The 12504-nt window shown below is 44.9% G+C and overlaps 1 long non-coding RNA gene across 1 annotated transcript; it reads right to left on the reverse strand.

Moving 5' to 3' along the window:
- Nucleotides 1–2431: 2431 nt before the first annotated feature.
- LOC138503579 (uncharacterized) lies at nucleotides 2432–7652 on the reverse strand. Its single transcript, XR_011279668.1, has 3 exons — nucleotides 7514–7652; nucleotides 3763–3913; nucleotides 2432–2920 (listed from the first exon to the last, which is right to left on the reverse strand). It is a non-coding gene; the product is annotated as an uncharacterized lncRNA (long non-coding RNA).
- Between the last annotated feature and the right edge of the window lie 4852 nt (nucleotides 7653–12504).

A 12504-nucleotide genomic window follows, 5' to 3' on the forward strand; every position in this document is an offset into this window, starting at 1 on the left:
CCCTGTCACCCCACGACAAGAAGCAGAGAGGCCTCACAACAAAAGGGAAGGCTAGCCCATACTGCCAAGTGCTTGCCATCATTTCCAATAAAGATGTGTACACAGAGCATGATGAAACGGCCTGTCGAATCAAGATGGCCAAAACAGGAGGAGAGGGCAAAAACATCAAGCCCAGTCCTCCCCTCTCCTTACCTTATCCCGGGCTGTGCAGGACCGGGGACACAATGCTAACGCTGCAGTCCGGAGCCCAGCAAGGAACCGAGCGAGGCAATCCGGCTCAACTGTGACCCCTAGCCCCACAGGAGCAGCGCCGCCCCTGAGGGAGCCAAGGGCCCCCGCCACACAGACCCCCACAGGGGGCCCCAGCAATCAGTGCTCCCCAGTGCCCCGCACCGGGAAGAAAAAGTCCAACCTGCTGGAGGCAGGAAAAATTCAACTGAGTGACATGGATGTGTGGGAGGAGTTATAGGGATTTAAAGAAATAGAAGAAGGTCCTGTGTCGGAGGCAGGGGCCTCGTGAGGTAAGTACTGGGACGAGGAAGAGTGGACGTGGAGGTAATGGCGTGTTTGCCGTTTCTCAGTTCGTGATAAAATTTAAAAAAAAAGATGACCTCCATGGATCGTGGAGAAGGGAACTACTCATAGTCCCTTCTCCCTTTCCATGGCGGCCATTCAGGAGTCGGAGATGAGGCGGGCACACTACTGTTCTCGGCACCAGCGAGGGACAACGCAGCATAAGGTAAGTGGGGAGGGGTTAGGTGACTGAAATATGTGGAAAAAGGGGGTGGGGGGTGGGTACGCCATGATGCATGGGTTGCAGGGAGTGCACTTACCTGATTCCCAGTGAGGCAAGATGGTGGCCTCCTGCTCTGAGGAGGCTCAGAGCAGGATCTTTACCAGTGTGGTAAAGAAACCATTCTGAGCCACCTCATTGGCTGGGAGGCTGTCCGCCTCTCCCACGCCGGGTACTAATTAGAAATAAGCTAATTGTCCGCATTCTTCCAGGAATCTATTTAAACACATAATTGTAAATTATCTTTACTCCTTAGTCACAAACCAGACAAACTTCAGGCATTACCCGTGCTGCCAGGTAAACAAGATCACTTTGGTGCGTGTGGCTGAAAAGGAACACACTAATATGTCTTTGTTACCCCCTTCTTTAATAATGCACTATTATTATAATGTATATTTGATTCTGAGCATTAATGTGCTAACTATGTTACCGCTTGTAACAAAAGGTAGCCTTGCCAATGACCATGCTTCACCTGATGGTTCACAAATATAAAGGTATTCCTAATTAAGTGTTAGACTAGGTCCTTAGAACACCTCCTCTCCACATATGTGCACGGAAAACAGTTACCAAAGCGCGCACCCTCTTTGTCTGTCCAGTTTTCTATGTATTAATTATAGTTATGCTGAGTGCAGCATTGTCCACTTCAAGTGCGATCCCTACCAAAAAAATCTGGATTGAAAGTGGATTGCTACTGGATTTTCCCAAACATTTAAATCCTCTTTAAATCCTATTTAACTCCAGAAACTCCCATTGTACTCAGTGGATTGCTTTTGGCTTCTTTTTGGCTTCATGCACCCTGAAATATGTTAATTAGCAATCCTCAGTGGAATGCAATCCCAAAACAATCCAAGCAATCCAATCCACTAAAAATCCAAAAACAATCCAATCCCCAAACAATCCACTAAAAATCCAAAAACAATCCAATCCCCAAACAATCCACTAAAAATCCAAAAACAATCCAATCCCCAAACAATCCACTAAAAATCCAAAAACAATCCAATCCCCAAACAATCCACTAAAAATCCAAAAACAATCCAATCCCCAAACAATCCACTAAAAATCCAAAAACAATCCAATCCCCAAACAATCCAGCAAAAATCCCAAAACAATGCAATCCCCAAACAATCCTATAAAAATCCAAATGCAGTGCCATCCCTAAATAAATACAAAAGCAACGGATTACAGCTGGCTTCCTTTTGGCTAAATGTACCCTCGTAGAGATCCAAAAGCAATGCAATGCAATCCCCAAATAAACCTTTTGAAATCCAAAAGCAATTAATGTAGTCACCAAATAATACTTTACAAATCAAAACAACAAAGCAATCCCAAAAATATTCTTTAACAATATAGGCATTGTTTCGGTTTATGAGCTGGAAATAAATTTAGGAGTTTTAACAAAAATAATGTTTACTATAATCCTGAAAAGAAATGCTTAAAAACACATTTGGTGCACCTTGTTGAATTGGGCTTTAAAAGCGTCACTGTGGCTTAATTGCTGCCCATTTCAGAGAGTTGCATTTTGAATTGCCTTTAGTACAATAGTGATGACTAATTAGGTCACAGTCATTTAGGTAAAATGGCCATGAAAGTCAAGACCATGTAATGGCATATAAACTATATTTAAAAAGAAGCGACACGTTTTTTTTTCCCCGACTATATTTATTAAAAAGAGGCAGAGGTTCAATCGGACACTGTGTACATAGCACAAAAACACAACTGTAGCAATCCCAAACACGGGTGCTTCACAATTTAAAAATAAAGGGTGAGAGGGGACCCAGAACCAGTCAGGTTCGGTCCAGCCCAGGGAGCAAGGGTGATAGGGGACACGGAACCAGTCCAGGGGTGTCACACGAGTATACAGGCCCAGCCTAGGGAGCAAGCGAGTCCGGTGGGGACCAGCCCAGGGAGCAAGGTTGAGAGGGGAAAGAGAACCAGTCCAGGGAGTCACACTAGTATCCAGGACGAGGCAAAAGAGCAAGGGAATGTGGAACTACGCTTGTGTAGAAAAGACGAGGTTTGGCTCCTTCTTCATCCGGTAGTTCCCAATTTTGTTTTGGAGGGCTTTTCTGCACTCGGTTGCAGAGAGTACTGGAAAGCCCATTTCCCTGGCTTTAACATGGATACATTCTGAAATGCAAAAAAGATTTGTGTAAAAAGTTTGAAAAGAGCAAGCAAAGTACTTTTTGGTTGACACATGGCTGTGAGAAATAAAGCATAGAGAATTTTCACTGTACACCCTCTAATGTGCTTTCGTAATTCGAATTACTACATTTCTCAAAGCTGTAAATCTGGTTGAAACCATGGCAATTCCTTAGAATTTAATATAGATTAGTGTCACTTCCCCAGGAAGTGGCTCTCCGTTTATCTTCTTTCCATAATTGGTATATTGTGAAGAAATTACCAATCTCGTGTTTCCCCCATGGACAGTGCATTGGTAAAGGAGCCATACAAGCAAAACAAATACACAGGGTTTGAAATTGAGCGGAGCTGGGGGCTATTTAGCCCTGTTTGTAGCCTTGAAGAGCCTGGTTAGCTTTACACCATGCTTACCAGGAGCTAAATTTGGCTCCCGGGCCAACTGATGCCGATATTATATACCTATGGGAATTTAACTATGTGCGTGCTTGCTTTTGTAACAATCTAAAAAAATAACATAGGACACCACTATGACATTTGAAGCTTAACGGGTCATAAGTAATGGACAAAGCAATATGTTTGCATGTGGGCATATAATGAGTGATGGACAATAAACGGTTAATACATGAGCCACAGTATTTGAGCTACCTTTTCCCACCCTCTGACACAGTCGTCTAGAAGCCCTATGGCTTCATAGGAATGTTGGGGAGGAGGGTTTGAGATTGGGGTGGAGACACAGAAGCCTACAACCGATAGTATTTGGATAGAGAAAAAGCATTTATTTATTTCATAAGGGCACAAACCAACTTTTGGTTAACTCTAATGGCACTTACCTCTGATGCAGTTGATGGACCAGGGTTGGGATTTGTATCGGGAAAACTTTTTCTGTGGCTCCTGTCCGCCTCCTCTATATCCACTGAACGGCCAGTTCCAAGCAGTGCTCAACTGCTACCTGCTGACAGGAATCCACTGTGTCCCAGTATGCTGAAATAATAGCACAAATATTAATATTACACATTTTAATACAGTACGCATTCTAATGACAATTACCAAGACCCGGAACCAGCGCAGGGAGCCAGATGGGTACCCAGACACAGCCCAGCAAGTAAGGAAGTTCGTTAGGAACCCACCCATGGAAGTGTCTCGGGCAGGTGCCAGTCTTACCTGAACTTCTGAAATGGTGAACACCTAGGCACACAAAGCCAGTAGGCGTTTGGTTATTTGCCGAAATATTGACTGCCCATGGTCATTTTAATCCCTATGGCCATTTACACCCAGATCCTGCCCCTCCCAAAATACCTCCTTATGGGAACTTTGAGCTCACTTTAATCAAGCCTTATCAGACTTTGCGCTTAAAGTGGCTGCGCTTAAAGTGCCTGCCTGTGATTTTCAAAGCAGTATTCTAAGAGTTAATTACTTAATTGGAGTTGTAAACCCACTACTGCTGTGATAAAAAAAAATGTCTTAACCAGGTCTGCCTTCAGCCACAAAGCAGTTTAACGAAGCAACTGAACAAGTCTGGAAGTGTTAAGATGAAAAAAGTAGGATATACCCTAAAGTATGGGTGCATAACATAAGGCCCGCGGGCCAGTTGCGGCCCGCCATGCCGTTTTGTCCGGCCCGCCAGCAACAAAGACTTTCCTAATGGAGGGCGGCCCGCAAGCAGCATCGGCCCCCTCCATTAGGAAAGTCTTTGTTGTCTTCCGAGCGTGTGTGTTTGTTGGATCTTTGTGCTGCTTGTATGTTGAGATCCGGGGGTGGGGTGTGTGTCGGGTCTGCCTGAATGTTTGTTTTTGTGTGCAAGTCCAGTGTATGTTGAGATGCGGGGTTGGGGTGTGTGTCGCGTCTGCCTGAATGTGTTTGTGTGCAAGTTCAGTGTATGTTGAGATGCGGGGTTGGGGTGTGTGTCGGGTCTGACTGAATGCGTTTGTGTGCAAGTGCAGTGTGTGTCGAGATGCGGAGGGGGTGTGTGTGTCGGGTCTGACTGAATGTGTTTGTGTGCAAGTTCAGTGTATGTTGAGATGCAGCGGTGGGGTGTGTGTCGGGTCTGCCTGAATGTGCTTGCGAGTTTGTATGGTGAGTTGGGGGTCTGTATGCTTGTGAGTTTGTGTGCTGAGTTGGGGGTGGGAGTTCGGGTCTGTATGGGTGCATAGTGTATTGGTGTATGCTTGTGGGTTTGTGTGCTGAGTTGGGGGGTGGGGGGGTTCGAGTCTGTATGGGTGCATAGTGTATTGGTGTATGCTTGTGAGTTTGTGTGCTGAGTTGGGGGGTGGGGAGTTCGGGTCTGTATGGGTGCATAGTGTATTGGTGTATGCTTGTGAGTTTGTGTGCCGAGTTGGGTGTGGGGGGGTTTGGGTCTGTATGAGTATGTATGCATGGTGCATGCTTGGTGGCATGGGGCATAGTGTTTGGTTGAGGGGTGGGTGTCATGCGGCATAGTGTTTGGTTGGGGGTGGGGGGGCCATGGGGCATAGTGTTTGGTTGAGGGGTGGGGGAGCCATGGGGCATAGTGTTTGGTTGAGCGCCATGGGGCATAGTGTTTGGTTGAGGGGTGGGGCCAAGCCTCCTGCCACGCCTGCTGCGCCTACCGCCCCGCCCACATTTACTTTTCAGCCCACTATAGCCATCATGTAAGGTACTTTTGGCCCACTGTCAAAATCAGTTGTGCACCCCTGCCCTAAAGAATAACCATTTTACTCAAATGTATGTTGCTTTATAACTACTTCTGCTGTTCAAATACAACATTGTGCTTTTGTCAGGCTGATCGAACAAACTGAACCAGGATAATAATAATAATTTAGCATTTATATAGTGCTACGAACCCTCGGGTATCCGAGTGCTGCTTATTATTACCCACGGTGTGTGGTGCTCATTTATCGACCTCGGAAGGATAAAAGGCTGAGTTTGGGGCTGCCGGGATTCGAACCTGCGTCAGCAGGCTCTGCACAGATGTCAAAGCGACTGCGGTTTGATCAATCATCTCCACCAGCTTTTCAGAGGTGCTGGGCATTCAGTGGAATGGACCTGGTCGTGAAATGGCACCATCAATGTGCAACCGCATTCATGGGCCATCGTTCAGGCCATTTGCCAAAAAAAATTGCAAAGACGAAAGCAAACCAGCCATTGCTAAGTGCTGAAGACAGACATGTTTACATTCCAGTGGTTGCGAATGTGCATGTTCCATGCCACAGGGGGGGGTCTTGCAACAGCCGATTAAGGAAAGCAGGAGGCAATATTTCTAAGGCATCTGGCAAGGGAGAGGCAGCCATGAATGTAGAGCATCAACAGGGAAGGGAAAGATGATTCAAGGGGAGATGGACCACCACGGCGCCTGCCCATTTTGCCCCATTTATCTATGGGGGCGCACTCCCAACACCCACAATTACTTAATTTTCCCCTACCCCAAACCCCATAACAAAAATGCAGCAAAAAAACCTGGCAAAACGGCCTTTCACCAAATGCAGTGAAACAGCTGTGACCAACTACACCCAGATGATGGCACACGATGTAGAGCTAATGTGTACTGTGTGAAACGCCTCAGGTTATCCTTGTGGATATCTTTCCAAACCACCCCCCCCCCCCCCCACCCCACCACTTATTGTTCCATTCAAGTGCAGGCTCCCAAGTTAGACCTGGGGAAAAAGGGGCTACATATGCACGAACTTTCTTAATCTGTATGAATTTCTTAGAGGACAGCCAAATGCTGGTAAATTGAAAGGGATGTGGTCGTTTTGAACACAGTCGTGGCCTCAGTGAGCTTTCAAAATGCACAGTTGGGTCAACATATTCATTAAATTAGCTCCCCCCCCCCATCTAACCCCACAGATGGTGCTCTAACTGCACAGCTTCCAAAGTAGGATTTACGAATGTAGGCTCCTTTTCTTTGAGGTGCCACCCATGCGTCATGTCCTTTACATTGGCCCCTCCCGAAAACTCAGCTGGTTTTGTGATAAAGTGCAGTTGTGCCAGTAAATCAATTGCAGTAGGTCTAGGCGCGCCCACTGCACCCCTTCCCTCCCACACTGCCTATGATACACATACACCCAATCCCAGCTCCGAGTACAATTGCAGCTGCATGGTACGTTGATGTGTTTTGGACTGAAACTCCCAAAAGCCATAGCTGGCATATATGACGCTGGATCATTGAAGTCGTATGAAAACAATGGAGCACAATGTTGCAGACACGTGTGATATTATATGTTCTCCTGTAAAGCTCTAGCCTGCTTTAATATCACTTGTAAAGCAGGTTAGAGCTGCGCCGTGTGAAAGTAATGAAATGTGCCAGCAGCCTGTTATCCAGGGAAGGAAAACATCCCGGTGTCCTGCAGATAAACGCACTGTGCCGGCCTTTAGCAGGAGAACATATGATATACACCAAGGGTTTGCAACAGTGCTCCCTGCTTGGAGGCTCACGGAGAAATGGCGTCGCTGGTCCAAGGAGGCGGATGGGGGCGCTGGACGTGGGGATCGAGCGCGCACTACAAATCAACACAACCTGTCTGACTCCCGAGAGACACACTCCTCACTTTGCAAAAGGCTCACTCTGAAATAAAGCCTAAAACGTGTACATCATCAGCTCCTTACCCAATGATTCTGGCTTTGTTTATCGATCCGAGCAGCATGATCCACGCTCGAATCTCGTCCTCCATTGCTCAGCTGGTGTCCAGTGTTCCCAGGTGGAAGGAAAAAACGCGCTGCATCGCCGTACGAAAAAAGCCCAAAACAAGCTGACCCACCCAAATTAACCGAAAAAAGCAAGCGCACATGTAAACGCCATGAGTGGGTTTCAAAAGTAAGAAACAGCACAATTCAGAAACATAGAGAAAACACACATATACTAAGTTAAAATAAAAAGTAGTGTTAGTGGCTTGTTTTTACTGAGAAAGAAGTCAGTAAAAAAATCCCAAAAACTCCTGCAGCCCAAGACAAACAAATCGTTGCTTGGAAAAAATCCCCCAAATCCAAAATAAATGGAAAAAAAATCTGAAGCTTGAAAACTTTTAAATAAAGACACAATTCTCTCAGGTGTCACTTTGAACATTTCTCAAAACTGCCATTTTCTAATTTCTGAGCATTTCTCAAAACTCTGCCATTTCTGACTTACAAAAGTGTCTTTATGCTTTCAGTAAATCAGAAAAGTGGTACAGCCATCTGGGAAATGTGCAGCTTACATAGGAAAGACTTGCACAATAGATGTTAACGATACCTCACAGGCACCGTATTTTAACTCCTTTTTGCGCTCTGCAAGGAGAATCCCCAGGCAGTGCCTGTCCTGCACTCCTCAGAGGCACTATGGCCATTGTCAGGCCATATTAGGGACACTGGAAGCTTTGATGTCTGTACCCCCACATTCTTAATTTCACAGAATACGGTGCTTTTAGGAAAAGTGTTGTTCCACCAAGGAACAATACTTTTCCAATTTTACATGGACTTCAGAATTGGGCCCATGTTTCTGTAAAGTGAAAAGCAGTTTACATTTTAAAAATGGAGCACCTGCAGCCCAGCAGGTCTGCCAAGGCAACCTGACCCGAGATGTAGGCTACATGGAGACAGCCCAGTGAGGGAACTGCAAAGCCCTCCACCAATGGTCCCATGCCCTGACCTGCACGATTTCATATGAAGAGAGCCATGTCTACATTGCCAGGATGCTGCCAGGCCTGGACTGGCCTACAGGGCAATGCCTATATATTTTTTTATTTGTATTCCGGGATTTGTAGCGCCATTACAACGGCAAGACTACAAGTCCCAGAATGCAAACATAAAATTAGGACAGTTACACGTTTTCAACGATCTGTGTGTCCCGGATACGCATTTTTATTACACAGTGCTGTGTGTGTGTGTGTGTATATATATATATATATATATATATATATATATATATATATATATATATATTCATTCAATAAAAACATTGTTAAGGGGACGTTATGGTTAATTTCCTATGGGTTTAGCAACTTAACCATAACTACATGGCCGCTACAGCAGGCCATGATATATATATATATATATATATATATATATATATATATATATATATATATATATATATATATATATAGTGGTCGTACGCCATTTCAGGAAATCAGCCCATCAAACAACAGCAAGTTCGTTCACTTATCCAGTATATATATAATTTGATGTACAGGGTACAAATGGGGACAATGGTTATATGTTGCACAAGCGAAAACAGTAAGACTGGCTGTGTATGCATTTCAAATAGTGTTTTAATAGTCATAGTGCTGAACGTATTTAGAAGGTGCCATTTGCTGGACACATGAGTATGGTGTGCACGAACTGAAATAGTAACAAGTATTATTTTTTTTACAATTGTGTTCCTTTCGTATGCAGGCTATATTGAATCTGAACAAATATCAGGAAATATTTTACTTCATGAAACGTTTTGTTTTACATGTTCAATACATCTTGGATGTTTCCCGGTGCAGCACCCAGTACCAGGGGCGCCAACTTGTGGTTATCCCGGGGACAGCCGGCAGCGAAAAAAGCCCAATTTTAAGAATAGTTTGCGATACATAAACATGTTTCATGGTGATGCTCTTGTAGTAATCGGCAAGTCATCCCAGAATCATCCCCAAATCATCAGGGCCAAACATGCTCTTCAAGTAATCAGCAGGTTATCCCAGAATCATCTGGGGCAAACCTGTTGATGCTCTTGACGTAATCGGCAAGTCATCCTAAAATCATCAGGAACAAAGAGTTTTCTAAAATAGGGATGATGTTGGCATCATCAGCAAGTCATCCTAAACCCATCCCCAATTCATCACCCACCATTCTGAGACATTTGCTGATGACTTTAACAGCGTGATGACTTCTGATGATGTGGGAATGACTTCTAATGTAGTTTGATGATCATCGGATGACTCCAGGATGGTCTCTTAAGTCATCCTTTTAGACCTGGGTTTCTCGACCATGCACGTGCTGCCTGCCTGCTCTGAGCCACTGTCCTTTGATCCAACAGGCAGTGACACCCAGTACCCCATCTGACCCTTCTACAGGGTCATTGATTCTGGCAATTTCAGTACTGTGGTCAATGGCCGCAACATTTTGCAATGTGTTTTTACAATACATGCACGGTTTCTTCAAAGATCCAGCTCCGGTCACTGTGGTACCAAACTGTTTAGTGTTCAACCCTCAGGCGCAGCGTTTAGATGGTTTTAATGGCGCGCTGAACAGTTGGAAGTAAATAAGTAACGCATGACACAGGATAGGCTTTGCGTTCAAAGACAGCAGTGAGATTGAACTGCCATTCTCTTTTGCCCAGTTGACATATATTTACAGTTGGCTCCTTTGACGGCAGTTGCAAGTTTGTGCCCCTGCCCTGGAAATGGGAGTAGGAGACATACGTGGAACCGGCTGTGCCATAAATCTCCAGTTCATAGTTGTGCTGGGTTAGATGGGGAGTGCGCCTGCTTGTGATGACGGGTTAACTTTGTTTCTCGATCAGCACACTGCTCTGGGGCTCACCTCCTGAATTCCTCTCTAAACCTCCCTCGGCAGTCCCTCGGGCCTCAGAACAGGCCCGTCAGAGCCTCCTTCCTTTCCGGCATGACTTTGAAGTCAGATTATTTTTTTCCCGCATCTCCCCTCCATGCCCCTCGATATTCGTGGAGTGCGCAGTGCTCCAGATTGTGTCCAGATACACATCCACATAAATAAAGGTGCCCTAAACGTGCGCACACTTACCTCTTGTATGGTATTTATCCAGTTTTTCATGCCCACAAGGAGCACGGCCACCACCGTATCTTCTTCTTCCGCCGCCATTGCTGCCCACGCTGCCAGGCCTGAGAAAAAAAAGCTGAATGACCCTGCAAAAGAAGCCCAAAACAAGCCGACTCCCAACTAAATAAGCAGGAAAGAGCACTCATTTAAAACGCTGTGGTTAGGTGTCAAAATTAAGACATTTAACAGAATACCATAACTATACATAGAACAGAGTGCATACCCAGCAAATTTAACCCCACTCTCCTCAGAAACTCTTTTTTAAAACACATTTTGTTATGAACAGCACAGTTAAATTAAATTCTCTTTATTAGTCAAACAATGACTAAATGTAGGTGACCATATTATTACCACAAAATACATTTTGTTGTGTGTCTAAGCACATTTGCAAACCCCATGGAGCTTAAATACAAAAGAGGTAGCAGGCACACCTCTCTAGAATAAACATGGCATAATAACCTGTTCAATGGTTTTTACCCACTTGAGAGTCCGCAGCCATCACTTTTTGCTCACTGTACTTTTCACAAAGGAGGAATATCCATTTGCATATCAGTCTTTGTCCCGCCCACAAGGACAGTCCAGCACCAAAATGCCAGGCAAACCTCCTTTGAACAAGAGTACCAACAGCAACCCCATACACGTGTTTCAGCCTTGTTGGGTCCCATCAGTGAGGTGGAGCTGTGCCTCTCTGAGCACAGTGAGCAAGGGGTCCACGTCTGTGTTCTCCCAGGTAATGGAGGATGACCAACCCCAAGTTCCTTGAAAAAATACAAAAAAGGTAGCAGGCACTCCTCTCTAGAATGAACATGGCATGATAACCTGTTCAGTGGTTTTTACTTGGAGATTAGGCTTATATTACTTCTGGTACTTGTAGCTTTCCAGTGAAAATGGGGAGGAGGATGGGTTGGGGCAACAAAAATTGTGTTTTTTTTCTTTTTCGTGTTACACATATTTCTATAAGGAAATGTTTGTCAGCGTGGTTTATCATGTGATTTGCATACTTTTTAAGCCATCTCCATCAAAACCCAGACATGTCCACAAGCTGTAGCTGGGAAGATATGTGGTTAAGTACTTTAATTGCAAGACTGGACTCCAATCCTGATTTCACCACTTCCCTAAAGTGTCTTATCATGGGAAAATCATTTTGATCTTGCTGCCCCCAGTCTAGTATACCTTGAAATTCTGAGGTGCCTCAGACTGTTTTGCATTGTAAGCAAAGGGTCCCCCAACCATCATGTTGAATTAGGCCCCCATACCTCTTCAGCCAGGCCTGACTATAAGACTGGCCTACATTGTACATCCAGTTTGGACATGTTTTCTCACTGTGATATGGCATTTTTAAAGCTAAACCCAAAAGGAGTGTTTTCTTAGGTGGGGAGACTAGAGCTAGGAGATCCCAGCGGAGCTCGGGCCAGCACAAGCCTCACCTAGGACTCTGGCCTAACCCCCCATCGTGGCCCAGTGCCTGCCAGAAGCAAGTGCCGGCCACGAGCCCCACCTGGTAATCATATTATTTCTTTTCTGCTTCTTTTCTGCTTGGTTTACTTACATCTGCATAAGAAATGTAAATTATTTAAGAGTACCATACATAGTATTTATTGTTTGGGGTAGAGACAGTAGGCTATTCAGGCATGGTTTGCTGCCAATGATCCAAATGTCACAAGGCATAGCCGGAATGTTGTTATCTTTCTCCCTTGTTCTCTCCTGCCCCCTTTATTTTGTCTTGAGGTGCCTTGAAACACCATTTTATGTGTAGGGGACTTACAAAGTATCCAATAAATAAAAGAAAGAAATAAAATAGTAATTGCGGGTGCATTCTTTTTTTTCAAACGTAACAG

Source organism: Ambystoma mexicanum, chromosome 11 (assembly GCF_040938575.1).
Source record: "Ambystoma mexicanum isolate Mex_15411 chromosome 11, UKY_AmexF1_1, whole genome shotgun sequence".
NCBI lineage: Eukaryota > Metazoa > Chordata > Amphibia > Caudata > Ambystomatidae > Ambystoma > Ambystoma mexicanum.